General features: G+C 34.3%; 1 protein-coding gene across 16 annotated transcripts in view; it reads left to right on the top strand.

Moving 5' to 3' along the window:
• Nucleotides 1-59: 59 nt before the first annotated feature.
• The window catches only part of WDPCP (WD repeat containing planar cell polarity effector), a 405,181-nt gene continuing 388,988 nt past the window's right edge, over nucleotides 60-16,252 (top strand). For all 16 annotated transcript variants that reach the window (XR_012121045.1, XM_036996612.2, XM_036996613.2 and 13 more), the window contains exon 1: nucleotides 60-540. The gene's annotated coding sequence lies outside the window, so the exon portion shown is untranslated. The remainder of the gene's footprint in view (nucleotides 541-16,252) is intronic.

Here is a 16,252-nt window from a genome sequence, read left to right on the forward strand (position 1 = left end):
CTCTTCTTTCTGCGCTCTTCGATATGACAAAGTAGTCCCCGAAGGCGAGTCGCTGTGATTGGAGGACTGTGACGGGCGGTTGACTTGAGCTCAGGCGTTAAGGACCTGCCGGATGGCTTCCAGCAATTGGCGGAAGCCCAGACAGATGCTTTCTGCAAATCACTCACACGTGCGCAACCGAGACTTCGTCCCCAAGGGTAAACGTGGGAGGCAAAGAGACCTTCCGCTGCGTAAAGCGACTCGACCCGGAAACAAAATCTTTTTAAACCACTATTCAGGCTCCGGCGGGCGGGAGGAATTGACGTGTCGGGAAGACCGGGCGGCTTCGCAGGTTGCTAAGCAACGAGGCCGCGGAGCCCTTGCCAGTACGGGCCACCGGGCAGTACCTGAAAACCCAGCGACCACGACGCGCCCTGCCGGGTCTCTCTTCCCTCGCAGGGCACCCCGCCCCGGGCAGTGGCCGCTGACCAAGTGAGGCGGTGCAGGGACGCCCCGTCTGAGGTGGCCCGAGGCTGCGCATCTTCCCCACTCCGGAGGCAGGTGAGCCGGGGCCCGAGAGCGAGGGGTTTTCGTTTACCCTCAGTGTCGGAATGTCATGTGCGCGTCCCGAGTTGTCTTTCTCTTCCCTGGTGCTGATCTACTGGGCCGGTGCCGGCGAACTCGCGGGTCTGTCTCGGTGCAGTCAAGGCAACAGAGGTCTGAGGGGCTCCGTGTCCTGAAGTTCGCGCCCCCTCCCCGCTTTAAGGTGCAGCTCTTTTAAAGTTGAATAAATAATGAGCGCTTCTTTGTCGGAGGTGAGCCCCTCCCTTCAGAGTTTATAGTCCACGAATGTAACTCTTCTAAAACCTCCGTGAACGTTGACACTTGCCCATTCTCTCTTGGAAACTGGATGCTCTTTAAACCATCCTGACCTTTAAATTAGTCAAACCTGCATTTCTAAGGAACGCGTGTAAGCTGAGTGGGACACAGTGGTTGTTTCAGACAGACCCTCAAGTGGTAAAGCAATTTAAGAGGTTGTCGTTTAAAATTAATACTGCCCAAAACAATTGTTGTGCTCTTTGAAACCTTGTTTCATATGGATGTTAAAAGGACGGTGTGATGCTCTGGAATAGTATATATGTAATGAAAATAAATAAAATGTCTATATTAGACAACATTGGTACAACTTCTATTTTTTCTCTATCACTGGTAATTGAACGCCAAGTGGTATCTTTTTCTCTCTTCAGTTTGGAGCAAAAAAACGTACCACCTACTTTCCAACTTGATCTAGCAATAGCATTTATCATAGCTAAATGACTCTTTCCTCCTCGAATCACTTTATTCACTTGACTGCCAGTGCACTTTGCTGGCTTTCCTCTATGCCACTGGTTGCCTCTTCTTGGGATGCATTGCAAGTTCTTTTTATCTCTGATCTCTGAACTTTGGAATGCCTTTATTCTTCTATCTACACTTTAATCCCTGAGTGATCTAATTCATGAATTGAATGGTTACAAATGTCACTTCTATGTCAAACCCTCTCCCCTTCCCCTGAGATATTTGTGTCTAACCCTGAATTCTAGTCTACCTACTTTCTAGTATGTCTGCTTACTTTTCTTTTTATTTTCACTTGATTTTTCTAATCATGATTTACATTGCTTTACAGTGTTTTCTACCGGGTGATTGTATGTTGAAGTGAAACACCATACCGAAACACCATACTCTGTGATACAGATAACATGAACTGCAATTTCCTCAGTTCTAAGATGTTGATTGTGGATGAGATTATGAGATTTCAAAAGGTGGAGTAGTAAAGAGCTGGGGCTCAGTATGAGGAGTGGCTTAATAAACTAGCCAGGAGAATGTAAGGCAAGAGTTTTAGGATGTGGTACTTTGTTAGGCTCTGGGGATTTAGATATTATTATGAAACAATTGCTGTCTTTTTATATCCTCCAGTACAGCAGGGGACACAGGTAGGTAAATCTGCAGTAGTATAATGGTTTGATATAATAGGTTAGTAATAGGTAGAGAGTTAGTAGCCCTGGGCTGCCAGGGCTTCACAAAGGAGGTGCTGCTTGAATGAGGACAAATGGATGTTTCTGCCAGGCAGCTAGGGTAGGAGACAGAACCACATTTGCAATGTTGCAGGTAGGCTTTTGGGTTGGCGGTAAGACAACTTGCAAACATACAGGTTTTCAGTTACTGATTTTCTTGTAGACTACGTTGTCCAAGACTGTAGCCACTAGTCAACATGTACCTATTAAATTTAAATTAATTTAAATTAAATAATATTTAAAAATCCAGTTCGTTAGTCACAGTAGCTACATTTCTAGTGCCCAGTAGTCATGTGACAGGATTTCAAACATTTTCATTATCACGAAGTTCTATTGCACAGCTGCTAGAATTTAGTGGAAGCAAGGCATCACCCAGAGCAGGAACAGCTGCAGCATATCTCGGCAGGGATTGTGGGTGGGAGCAGGGCATTTCTTTTGCCCTGGCTGTCCTATGGAGTATATAGTTGTCTGTGATATTGTCTACATGGGAAGAGTCCTGTCAGAGGCAAGAAAGAAATCCACTTCATGTCTTAACCATTGCCTTTTTATTCTGGAAGAACTCACATTAACAGTCCTGGAATGTCTATTTAAAATGTTTACAAACATTGCAGTGTTCTGGATATTAAACCAGACTTAGCATCAGCAAGCCCGTATCCTCCGGAGTTGAGAAAGCAGTCATTGCCTAAATTTTACTGAACAACGTATGTCTGCTGCTCTCTTATTCTGGAATGCCTGTGTCTCTGCACACATTCTAAGTAGATGAAAAAGCGTGTGCCACATGTAGAGGCTTGAATTAGAATGGCTGGTTCAGAACCTACCAATAATGGGGTTTAAGAGAGAAAGGAGCCCAGTTGGGGTGTCAGTGTACTTCAGTGTGTGCATCAGGTATATATTCATATGTGCTTTTTATGAATTGTCTTAATATAAGTTTTGTTTGGATATATTTGCTCTCTATGACCTTATCTGTATTATGAGTTCTTCCTTTTAAATGTCCAGCTGGTTTTATAACTTAAAATATTTTCACTTTAGATTAAACAAACATTCTTTTTATAAATCAAACTTCACAATAATTGTCATTTCTGAGGAAGGAGAAAGATGAGAGAGATCACTGGAGAGGTGCTTTAAGTGTTGGTGGGTGGAGATATTGGGTATTCTATTATTATTTGCTCAACTAAACTCACCACCCAGTTTAACAAAGACTATTATCAATCCCTTTCCAGAGACAATGTGTTGACACACATACTCATATATATATTTACTTTTGTGTGTTTAGCTATATTTTGTGATTATAAAAGAAGTCACTAGTTATTAAGTAATTACTCAATGCTTCTCTTATCCCCTTCTAACTAGAGATAATGAAAATCTGTTTTATGTCACTACTAACAGCTCCACATGTAAAAAAAAAGTACTGCTATATAAGCACAAACATATCTACATTTTCTTGTAAATGTTTCCAAAGACAGATATAATAATGCTCATTGTTTAAAAAAATCAAGATGTATGAAAAGTCTCTGAAGTGGGTTGATTTATGGTTTATAAGAGGTGGGGAAGAGTGGAAAGTGCTAGGCCTTGGACGTATGGGCTGGAGCTGGGACAGAAGAGTAGCAAAAAAGAAAGCAATTGAGTGTGAAGAAGGCTTAAAGGGAAGGAAAAAAGTTCTCACCAAACAAATTCATTTGCATTATTCACGTTATACTTTAGCCAATCTACTTGCTGTGGCTGAAACATATTCTTCAGTTTTCTGTCTCCATATTTTATGGGTGCTTTTTTCTTAACTGGAAACTCATCCCGTTTCTGCCTGTTAAAATCCATTCCACCAGGCTCTTTTCAAGAGCCTGCTTCCCTCCTCCTGGAATAGTTTCAAACATACGGAACAGCTGAACAGTAAATATATTTTACAGTAATCTGAGTTCTGCCAAAACACAGAACTATACTGGTTATTTAAAAATTAAATATGAAGAACTGTTACCTAGAACAAGGAGGGCTGGTTAACTACTAAAAGGGGTATAGTCTAAGGGTCCCAGAAGTAGCAGGTACAAAAGAGCAGCCACTACTTCTAGACTGAGGAATAAAGACTGGAAGACGACCCTTCTTTCCAGAGGCTGTATGCAGACTTCTTCAAAAAGGGTACGTCTACCATGGCTAGTCTCAAGAAGCGCCCCCTGTCAGTGGGGACACTGGAGCCTGAGGCCACAGCTGGAACTTGTCTCCTCGTCAAGGCTGTTGGGCTCACACTGCAGGTTAATGAGGGAGGACCAGAATCTAGAAGGGAAATGTGAATCTGCTGCTATCATGTTACAGGGTCACTCAACCTCCCTCTCTACAGCTGGCAAAGGAGAAATGTTTGCAGGGTCTAGTCAGTGTCACAAAGCAAGGCAAAGAAAGGTAAATTTAGAGCTGAGAGATAATAAATTGATAACTGTCATACCCAAATATCCACCACCTTATTTTTACAATTGCTAAGCATTTTACTCTATCATGTGCCTCCACATCTATCCACATGAAGTCTTTTTTGACTCCTCAGCCTATCACTGTTTATTTAAAATTTTGAGTTTACAATTATTTGCAAAACTTACTATGGTGGAAAAAATCACTAACAATGGTTCCTTCTAGAGGTGGGAGTTGGGGTGGAAGATTGTCTGGAAATGGGCATGAGGGAACTTTTGGGTGACAGTACTGTTCATATCTTGATAGGAATTTGGGTTATAGAGATCTAAGCTTTGTAAATGATACTTGAGATTTGTGCATTTCATATTTATAAGCTTTATGTAAAAATCTAAAAATTCTTAAACTCGTTAATGATAGGTATGTTGAAGTATTTAGGGGTGAAACATACAATGCCAGCAACTTTCTTTGAAATGCATTAAAAATGTCAACTGGATCGATAGATGTAGAAAGGGATGTGTAGTCCATAAAAATGTAAATATAGATGAAGCAAATCAGTAATATGAGGAAATGATGGATAGTAAAATGTTAATTGTAGAATTTATGTGGTGTTATTATACATGTAACACTTTTCTGTGTTGATTATTAGACTGATAATTTCCGTGAGTTCAGAGACTTATACATCTGTCTGTGCTCATAGAACACAATATGACATCTTCCTCCCAATAGGTAGAAGTAAAAGCCTTTAAAATTGCCACTGTGGAAGTTGGAAGACTAATAATCTTGGCTTAGTGAACCTAATCAGTTTAAACTTTTCTGGCTAAGCAGAAATTTTGTAAATGGGAATTATGTTGGAAAATGATTGGAAGAAGGTGTGAAATACTGAGCGTATCAGAAATTTCACACATGTAATTCGACACTAATAAAAATTTATTATCAATTTTTGGTAAATAGCTTATTATTAATATTTTTACCAAACAATTTAGCTAGATTATCAGGCTTAACCTATAGGCAGAAGAAAGAGCAGTTTAGATTACAAAATATATACTTAGCAGCATTATCTTTTGTTACAATATGTTGTGTTTGTGTATCTAGTATGCTTAGTTTGCCTGGGGATATAGTAGACTCCATCTTAATGAAATTACTGAGAACAGTATATGGAAGCCCAGAACAATGGGCATATATTACTCTTACTGGTCTCATAGTCTTAACTGCAGGCCTAAGAATTTATGTTGCAAAATGCTCACTATAAAGATAGGAAGTTGCAAACTATCCCCAAAAGATGGGATTGACTGGGAAAGGATGGCTCTTCATAGAATTGCTTCTAAATCTAAGTCCTCTGTTCCTTCTTTATTGAACATTTTAGTGCCTTAGTTCCCAAATCTGGTTTTGTAATACCATTGCATATTTGGCTAAGTTTAATTTTAAAGAATTGCAGCACATACAAATTTAGCTATTTATATGTTCAATTTAATATATAGCCCCTGGAAATGAATCAAGTTTATAATGACTTACAGCTGGGGTTTGGCATATGCTGTCTTCCTTGGTCTGCCTAGTTCATATAAAAAAGACTTTAACTTAAGGGAGGTGTTATTTTTCTAGGTCCTCATAAATTTTAATCATATTGTTTTGCATTTTACAAAAAGTGTGTGTGTGTAGTGAATATGTATAGTGAACATATATAATATTACATATGTGTAATTTAGTCCTGAAGTAGAATGAATGTTATACTCATTGTACAGTTTAGGAAACTCAGTTTCAAACAAAGATTCTAACTTGTCCAAGGTCTTCTAGCTACATCTAGTAAACTAAGATCTTATATTTAAAAGAAAAAAACTACATATTCTCTCACACATTTTAAAATTAACATCTAAAATTTATCATGTTTATACAGTTGTAAAGATTGTAATTTCCAACTTTGAATTTATAAACAAAACTGTTAGATCATTCTTCAAAAACTGTTTAGTGGAATCTAAATTCTCTCTTACTAGCATCCATTTAAAATATAGGTATCTCTTCTTTTACAGTCAAAAGTTAAGGTGTCTATACATCCTTAATCTCAAAGTTCAAATACACTTTCCTGATATTTTATCTTACTTTAGTGTGTTGTAATACTGAAATATCTTTTTATGACCACACTATCATACTTTATCACAAAAATAAGAATATAAATTACAACTAACTTTTTGTTTTTTTACTCTGTCACTTATGGCTCTAAGTGTAATAAACTTTTTATCATTACAATTCTTAGTATACAATGTATCAAAACAAATGTTACAAATTTAGCTAATTGTTTTTTTTTAAAAAGTAAAATTTAATCATTATCACTGATTAATTTATGTATCTGTGGATGAGTATTACTTATAGTTTGACTGGCTTCAATTTCATTTATTCCTGTTTCCAGAATTACAGGTGTTAAGTGCATAGAAGCCTTCACATAAATAAGAAGATTGGGAGTTCTTTGAACTTCTTCCATGTCATTTGCAAGACAAAATCAGATGGTGGTCTATTATCAGAAATTGGCTTCAGTGATATATTAACTGGTAACTCATTTAGGCCATTCTTCAGTTTGGCTGAAAGCAAAGAATTGAAAACCACCTGACTTCACAAGGATTTATTACCCATTTAATCATTCAAAGCCTTACTAAAATTTGTCTTAAATTATACAGTTCCTCTTTGATTTTGAGTTATCTTGATTCATTCAGTATGCTCTGAAAGTGCTAAGAAAAATTGAAATATTATTTCAATATCTCCTTCACAAAGTAGTACTTTTAATTAAATGATTTTGTATTACCATATGTTTTAAGTTTGTTGTCAAAACTCTGAGGAGACTTACTTGCTCATTGAATTTTCAATTGTGGATAAAATGTTGCCATATAAACTAATTGGTGAAACCAATCAGTCAACTAAGATTGTCTTCCAGAAAAAGTATGACTTCATTTTTAAATTAAATCAATGCATTACTCATTTGAGGAATATTATAAAAAACCTTTGACAAATTATGGAACATTTCAAAGTGAGATTATTAAAACAGTAAGCCAAGATTAAAATAATATGGAAATAATAAAATATCAGTTTAAAATGACTTATTAAAATCATAATGCTATTATTGCTTATTTTGTAATGAACTGATATAAATTAGACCTGAAATGGTAAGTGATTCATGAAATGAGGAATATGATAAAAGGCATGGTAGCCCTTCACTAAATGGGTATCAAACTCAAAGGTTTTGAGCTGCAGAAAAGTTGCTAAGAATCATGTATACAATAAACACATTAATTTTGTTAGACTTATACCTCACAAAATTTCCTATGTATTTAATGAAGAAAGTGAGTTGACAAAAATGAGTTGGTTTCACAAGTAGCATATAATTTTGCATTTTGTTAATAGAAAGTAGAATGTAACATTTTCTAAGATCAAGATTGACTGTAATTGCAATAAAGATTTCATTATACAATTTGATAAAAAAAATGTGGGTTGCATTAAATTCCTTTCGAAAGATTGGGCATAGATTGCCTTGATGGCTCTAGTGGCATAACACACAGCACGCTCCCTCTGGCTCTTCCCCTTTCCTGCATCTCTTAGAATCAAAACAGATGGGCCTCCTTTTCTCACACAGAGGAGGTGTGCATTAGTCTCAAGACCTAGCTTCTCAGAGTCTTACCTTTCACCCTGAGCACTTGTTAAAATTCTCTCCCATGTTCCTATTAAATGAATTCTTCTACTAGTGTTAGAAAAAGTTTTCCATTGTTGTTATTCTTAAAATCTCATGATTTCTGTTCTTGATTTATGGTGGATTTTCGGATGAAGAGTTTTCATAACCAGGATTCTTGCTGCAGTCCTGTAGCAGGATAGGACATTCCCATACTCAGAGAAGGCCACAGACATGGATGCCCTCATTCCCCCTTTCAATCCAAGCACACACAATTGAAGTCACCTGTCTGGTAGTTCACTGGCCATGTTCTCTTTATAAATGTTCCCCTTGTAAATGAGATTAAGGAATGCATTATCACTGATTAGCTTATCCTTTTCCTTTCACAGGTAATATAATACATTGCAAGAGAGGATTTTTGGTCTGTTGGGCACATTTCCAATTATACTAATAATAAGTTTGTCGTCTTTGCCTTCTTAGAGAACCATTTCTGGTAATAACTGATGTCAAGTAGCACAATATGTCACTGCAGTTTCATTGTGAGTTTGAATCTCCAGGTGGCTTCTGAATTCCTGTTAACATTCATTTTTGTTAAGGCAACAAACAATAGGTATTTATCTGTTATGCTAGATTTGGAGATGTTCTTAGCATTTTTTCCCCTGCTTAGCATTATTTAGGTAATGTTTAATTCAAATTACAGAAAATATTTGATATACCATTTTAACAACATCCAACAGATATTAAAGGAGGGTTAAGTTTCAAATCCCTAAAATTGAATTTTGGAGCTTATAAGATTTTATACTTTTGCAGTATGAAATTACTTAACTTCATGTTAATTTTATCTATAGCATATATAATTGGTATGCACTTAGCTCAAAAATCATCCTTTTTAATGTTTTCCTTAGTGAAGTAAAATCAAACTGTAAAACTCTTTTATGTAACAATTTTGTTATATGATTCCCTTTCATTGAAACTAGCCAAGTAATAGAGAGTAATGTAAAGATGCTTTTGGTTTAAGTACCTGCACGTTGAGAAATATGTGCCTTATTTATATAGCGTCCATGTAGCTTGTAGTCATGTTAGATAATAGTGTGATTAAAAATAGGATCATTTGAAAAGCAAAATTGACTTGTGCAATAAGTCAGAGACCAAATGGTTTTATATATATATATATATATATTAATTTATTGTGGTAAAATACACATAAATTAACCAGTTTAAACATTTTTAAGTGTACAGTTCAATAGTATTAAATATCTTCATATTGTGTAATCATCATCACCCATGCCCATAACACTTTTTATCTTACAAGACTGACACTCTATACGTATTAAAGAATAACTCATTCACTCCTCCCTTCAGACCCTGGAAATCACCATTGTAATTTTCTTCTTTATGATTTTGACTACTCGTACCTCCTGTAAATTGAATACAATATTTGTCTTTTTGTAACTGGTTTATTTCACTCAGCATAATGTCCCAAGGTTCATCCATGTTATAGCAAACTGCAGAATATCCTTTTTTTTTTAAGTCTGACTATTCCATTGTATATGCCACATTTTGCTTATCCATTCTTCAGTTCATTGACACTTGGGTTACTTCCACATTTTAGCTATTGTGAACAATGCTACTGTGAACACGATTTCCAAATATCTCTTCAAGACCTTACTTTGAAATTTTTTAGGTATATACCAAGAAGTGGAATTGCTGGACCATAGGTAATACTATTTTTAATTTTTTGAGGGACCACTATACTGTTTTTCACAGCACCTATACCATTTTTCATTCCCACCAACATTGCACCAGGGTTCCAATTTCTCCACATCTTTGCCAACATTTAATCTTCTGTTTTTTTTTAATAGTAGCCATCCTAATGGGTGTGAGGTGGTATCTAATTGTAGTTTTGATTTGTGTTTCCCTGATGATTAGTGATTTGTCCATCTTTTCTTGTGCTTGTTGGCCATTTGTATATCTTTTTGGAGAAATGTCTGCTAAAGTCATTTGCCCAATTTTAAATTGAATTTTTTGTTATTGTTGTTGCTAAGTTTGAGAAGTTCTCTATGTTATGGACATCAGTGCCTTATCAGATATGTGAAATACTTTTTCTCACTGTGCGGGTTGCCTTGGTAGTCTATGCATACTGTTTTTTTTTTCCAGGAGTATTTTTCATAACTTTTTCAGATAATTAATATATTCATCTTTGATATTAAATTAAAATCACATAAGTGGTGGTTTCTCAAAGGTTATTTGTGAAATGGAGCCTGAAACAATATCACTGAATATTTTCTATTCTGTTACATTAAAACCATAGGCTTATCTTGTACATTGAATGGATTTGTACTAATACATTATTTTTTAAGTAATGCATTTTATCACTAAGGATAGTGTTTTTTGATGCACAAGATTTTAAAATTTTCATGAAGTCCAAATGATCTATTTTTTCTTTTGTTACCTGTGCCTTTGATGTCACATCAAAAAAAAAATCATTGCTAAATCCAATGTCATGAAGCTTTTCTCCTGTGTATTCTAAGTTTTATTGTTTTAGGTTTTGGATTTAGGTCTTTGAGTTAATTTTTATACATAGTTTTCATTCATTCTTTATGTGTAGATATCCAGTTCAACATCATTCTTTGCATGCAGATATCATGTTTTCCCAGCACCATTTGTTAAAAAGACTGTCCTTTTTTCATTGAATGGTCTTGGTGCCCTTGGCACAATCACTTGACCATTTAGGTGAGGGTTTATTTCTAGGCTTTCTCTTCTATTCCATTGGTCTGTATACTTGTCTTTGTGCTGGTACTGTACTGTTTAAATTGCTGGAGCTTTGTAGGAAATTGAAATTAAAATGTGAGTCATCTTGTGTTTTTTTTTCTTCCTTCAATTGTTTTGGCTATTTGAGTTCCCTAGAGATTCGTTATGAGTTTTAGGATAAGTTTTTCCATTTTTACAAAATATGTCATTGGAATTTTGATAGGATTGTATATAATCTATAGACTCTTTGGGTAACAGTGACATTTTAACTATATTAAGTCTTCTGACCCATCAATAGGAGATGTGTTTCAACTTACTTATGTTGTCTTTAATTTCTTTCAGTAGTGTTTTATAGTTTTCACTGAACAAGTCTTTTACCTCCTTGATTAAGCTAATTCTTAAGTATTTTATTCTTTTTGATGCTATTGTAAATGCAATTAATTTTGTAATTTCCTTTTCAGATTGTTTACTGTTGGTGTGTAGAAATGCAACTGGTTTTTGTCTGTTGATTTTGTATTCTGCTACCTGCTTAATTCATGTATCAGTTTGGCAGCTATTTTGTGGATGGAGTCTTTAGGACTTTCTGCATATAAGGTCCTTTTGTCTGCAAACAGACCATTTTACTTCTTCATTTTATTTCTTTTTCTTCCTTAATTGCTCTGGCTAGAACTAACAGTACTGTGTTGAATAGAAATGGTGAAAGTGGGAATCTTTGCATTATTTCCAATCTTGGAGGAACGGTTTCAGTCTTTTACCATTAGGATATTTGCAGTGGGTTTTTCATTTATGGCTTTTGTTATGTTGAGGTAGTTTTTATTTTTATTTTTTTGAGTGTTTTTATCATGAAAGGGTGTTGAATTCTGTCAAAAGCTTTTTCTGTATCAATAGAGATGGTCTTGTACTTTTTTCCTCTCATTTTGTTGATGTATCTATTAATTGATTTTCATATGTTGAACCATCCTTGCATAAATATCACTTGGTCATGGTATATAGTCCTTTTAATATGCTGCCCAATTCTGTTTGTTGGTATTTTGTTGAGGATTTTTGTATCACTGTTCATAAGAGGTATTGGTCTGTAGGTTTTTGGTGGTACCTTTGGCTTTGGTACCAGGGTTATACTGGCTTTAAAGTGTGAGTTAGAAGTGCTCTCTTCAACTTTTGGGAAAAATTTGAGAAGAATTTGTATTAGTTCTTTTGTAAATGTTTGATAGAATTCACCTGTCAAGTTCAGGACTTTTCTTTTTTGGGAGATTTTTATTACTGATTTAATCACCTTATTATAGGTTTGTTCAGATTTTCTGTTTTTCTGTGATTTGATCTTGGTAGTTTTAGTGTTTCTAGGAGTTTGTCCATTTCATCTAGGTTATCAAATTTTTGCATACAATTAAAGTTACTCTCTTATAACAATTTTTATTTCTGTAGAATTGGTAGTGTCCTCATTTTTATTTCTAATTTTAGTAATTTGAGTCTTCACCCTTTTTCATAGTCCAATTTTTGCTGATTTTGTCAATATTTTCACAAACCAACTTTTTGTTTCATTAATTTTCTCTATTCTCTATTTATTTATCTGTATTCTAACCTTTACTGTTATTTCCTTCTAGCTTTGAGTTTAGTTTGTTCTTCTTTTCCTGGTTCCTTCAGTTGTAAAGTTAGGTTGATTTGAAGTCTTTCTTGCTTTTTAATCTAAGCGTTTATAGCTGTAAATTTTCCCTTTAGCACTGCTTTTGCTGTGTCCTGTAAGTTTTGATATGTTTTGTTTTCATTTGTCTCTAAGTATTTTCTAATTTCTCTTATTATTTTGTTTGAAATATTGGTTGTTTAAAAGTGTTGTTTAATTTCTACAATTTTGTGAATTTTCTAGTAAGACTTTTGTTATTGATATCTAACTTCATTTTACTGTGGCCAGAGAATGTACTTTGTATAATATCTACCTTCTTAAAGCTACTGAGACTTAATTTATGGCATAATATGTGGCATATCCTACAAAATGTCCCATGTGCACTTGAGAAGAATGTGTATGCCATTGTTGTTGGGTAGAGTGTTCTATGCATGTCTGTTAGATCTAGTTGATTGTGTTAAGTTCTCTGTTTCCTTAGTTATCATCTATCTGGTTGTTTTATCCATTGTTGCAAGTAGGATACTGAAGTCTCTAACTATATTGTAGAACTCCCTTCACTTCTGACAGTTTTTGCTTCATGTACTTTGATGGTCTTTCATTAAGTACACAAATATTTATAATTGTTATATCTTCTTCTCTTATTGAAGCTTTTATTAATATATAATGTCCTTTGTCTTTTGTAACCTTTTTTTAAAATTTAAAGTGTTTTATGTGATATTAATAGAGCCACCCCTGCTCTCCTTTGGTTAGTATTTGCACAGAATATCTTTCCTTCCTTTCACTTTCAACCTATTTGTGTCCTCGGATCTCAAGTGGGTCTTTTGAAGACAGCATAAAGTTGAGTCATACGTTTTTAACCATTCTGTCTATCTTTTGATTGGAAAGTTTAATACATTTACATTTAAAGTAATTACTAATCAGGAGAGACTTAACTTTGGTCATTGTGCTATTTGTTTTTTTGTATGTCCTATAGCTTTTTTGCCCCTACTTGCATTTTCTGTTTTCATTTACATTTAGTGATTTTTTTATAGTGAAATGTTTAAATTCTTTGCTCATTTCCTTTGGTGTGTATTCTATTGTTAATTTCTTTGTGGTTACCATGGGGAATACATTTAACATCCTAAAGTTACAATACCCTAATTTGAATGTATTCCAGTTTAATTTCAATAACATACAAAAACTCTGCTCCTTTGCAGCTCTATTCCCAACTTTTTCAATTAATGTCACAGAATCTTTATACATTGTGTGCTCAAAAATATAAGCTAATAATTTTTGTAAGTGTATTAGTCTCCTAAATTATGTAGTAAACAAGATTTGGATTGACAAGCCTATATAATGGTAATACTAGCTTTTACACTAAGGTTTTTTTTCCTTTAAATGTATTAATCTCTTAAGTCATGTAAAAAACAAAAAGTACAGTTACAGATCATTGTTAGAACAATACTAGTTTCTTTAATTGTCCATGTATTTACCTTTATTGACATTTTAATTTTTCTGTATGGCTTCAAGCTACTGTTTAGTGTCCTTTCATTTTTTTTGCTTGCAGGACTACCTTGAACATAGCTTGTAGGGCAGGTCTAGTGGTCATGAATACCCTCAATTTCTGTTTGGGAATGTCTTAAGTTCTCCTTCACTTTTGAAGGACAATTTTGCCAGATAGGATTCTTCGTTGATAGTTTTTTCTTTAGCCCTTTGAATTTGTTTGTCCTTCAATATGAGAATAAATGAATGTGTTGACAATGAATGGACCATAACTACACACTCCAACATATATATTAAAAATATAATGTTGAATGAAAAAAGAATGTTGACAATGAATGGACCATGTAATATAATGTTGAATGAAAAATGAATGTGTTGACAATGAATGGACCATAACTACACACTCCAACATATATATTAAAAATATAATGTTGAATGAAAAAGAAAACTATATAATATATATAGCATAATCCTATTTTTACAAAATTTAAAAATATGTTAAGGATCCTATTATTCAGGGTTTCATACATATCTCCTTTGCTGGCTTATTAGTGATAACAGTTTTTTTATTAAGGAATCATTGATATACATTTTATGAAGGTTTAACATGAGTAACATTGTGGTTGCTACATTCACCCATATTATTGAGTCCCCCCCACACCAATTGCAGTCACTGTCCATCAGCATAGTAAGATGCTATAGAGTCACTACTTGTCTTCATACCAAAAAATATGATAAGCAGTTATTTTTAAGACTGATTTAGGGATTATAACATACATTCTTTTCTCAGGTTTATCTTCAAGTGATATTATATTACTTCACTAAGAGCATAAGAACTTTTAATAATTTACCTCCATTTCTCCCTTACTGACCATTGTGTTGTGGTTGGTTGTCATATATTTTACTTCTATATAAATTGTAAGGCCCATACTACATTGTCATTATTTTGTTTAAACAATTATTTTTTAAAGATATTTAAGTAGTGAGAAAAAATATCTAGTATTTACTCATGTAGTTACTGTTTTTAGTACTTTCGTTGTTTGAATCCATATTTTGAATATGGTGTGATTTTCTTTCTGCCTAAAGGACATCCTTTTAAAAATATTTATTAGAGTGTGGACTGGCTGGTGAAAAATTCTCTCAGCTTAGTAGTATGTCTGCAAAAATCTTGCTTTGCCTTTTATTTTGAAAGATATTTTCACTGGATATAAAATTCTAGTTTTTTCTTTCAATAAAGATGGTGGATCACTGTCTTTTCATTTGTCAAATATATCATTTGCTGTCATCTTCATCTTTTTTTTTGTACTTAAGTGTCTGTTTTCCTCTTATCATTGGTTTTGAGTAATTTGATTATAATATGCCTTGGTACAGTTTTTTTTTCATGTGTGTTATGCTTGGGTTCTTTGAGATTCTTGAATCTGTGGATATGTAGATTTCAATAAGTTGGGGAAATTTTGGTTGTTATGTCTTCAAATATTTTTTCTGTCTGTCCACCATTCTGCCATTGTTTTGACAGCTCAAATTATATGTATAATAGGCTGATTGAAGTAGTTCCATTGCTTCACTGATGCTCTATTCATTTTTAAATTCTTTCTAGGTTTCATTTTATAAAGTTTGCTGTCTTCAAGGCCACTATCCTTTTCTTTTGCAACATGTGATATTCTTTTAATTCTATCCATTGTATATTTCATCTCTAAAAGTTTGATTTGGGTCTTTTTCATATCATGTGTACTAAATTGTTTGAACATATGAAGTACATTATAATAATTGCTTAAATGTTCTAGTCTGTTATAATACTTTTGTCAGAGCAGGGTTGGTTTTGATTGATTTTTCTCCTTATAATGGATTGTGTTTTTATTTCTTTATATGCTTGGCAATTTTTTATTGAATGTCAGATGCTGTGAATATTACCTTTTGGGTGTTGGATATTTTTATGTTTTTATAAGTAATTTTGAACTTATTCTGGGATGTAGTTAAGTTACTTGAAAACAGTTTGATCCTTTCAGGACTTGCTTTTAAGATCTATTAGGTAGTACCTGAGTAGTGCTCAGAATTCCCCAATCCTGAAGCAAGACTTTTTGGGATGTTCTATACAATTACTGTGAATCACAAACTTTTTTCTGTCAGGCTGGCTGGTGGGAACAGGAACTGTTTCTTGCCCCATAGGAGTTCCAAGCACTGTTATCTCTAATCACTTCTGGTCTTCCCCTGGCCCCATGAAATGTCCAAACACACACACATACACATTGCATACATATATATTCATATACATATGAGTACTGTCAGTACTCAACTGAATTCTCAAGGGGAAAGCTCTGAAGAAATCTGGAGTTC

This window comes from Manis javanica, chromosome 1 (assembly GCF_040802235.1).
Source record: "Manis javanica isolate MJ-LG chromosome 1, MJ_LKY, whole genome shotgun sequence".
Lineage (NCBI taxonomy): Eukaryota > Metazoa > Chordata > Mammalia > Pholidota > Manidae > Manis > Manis javanica.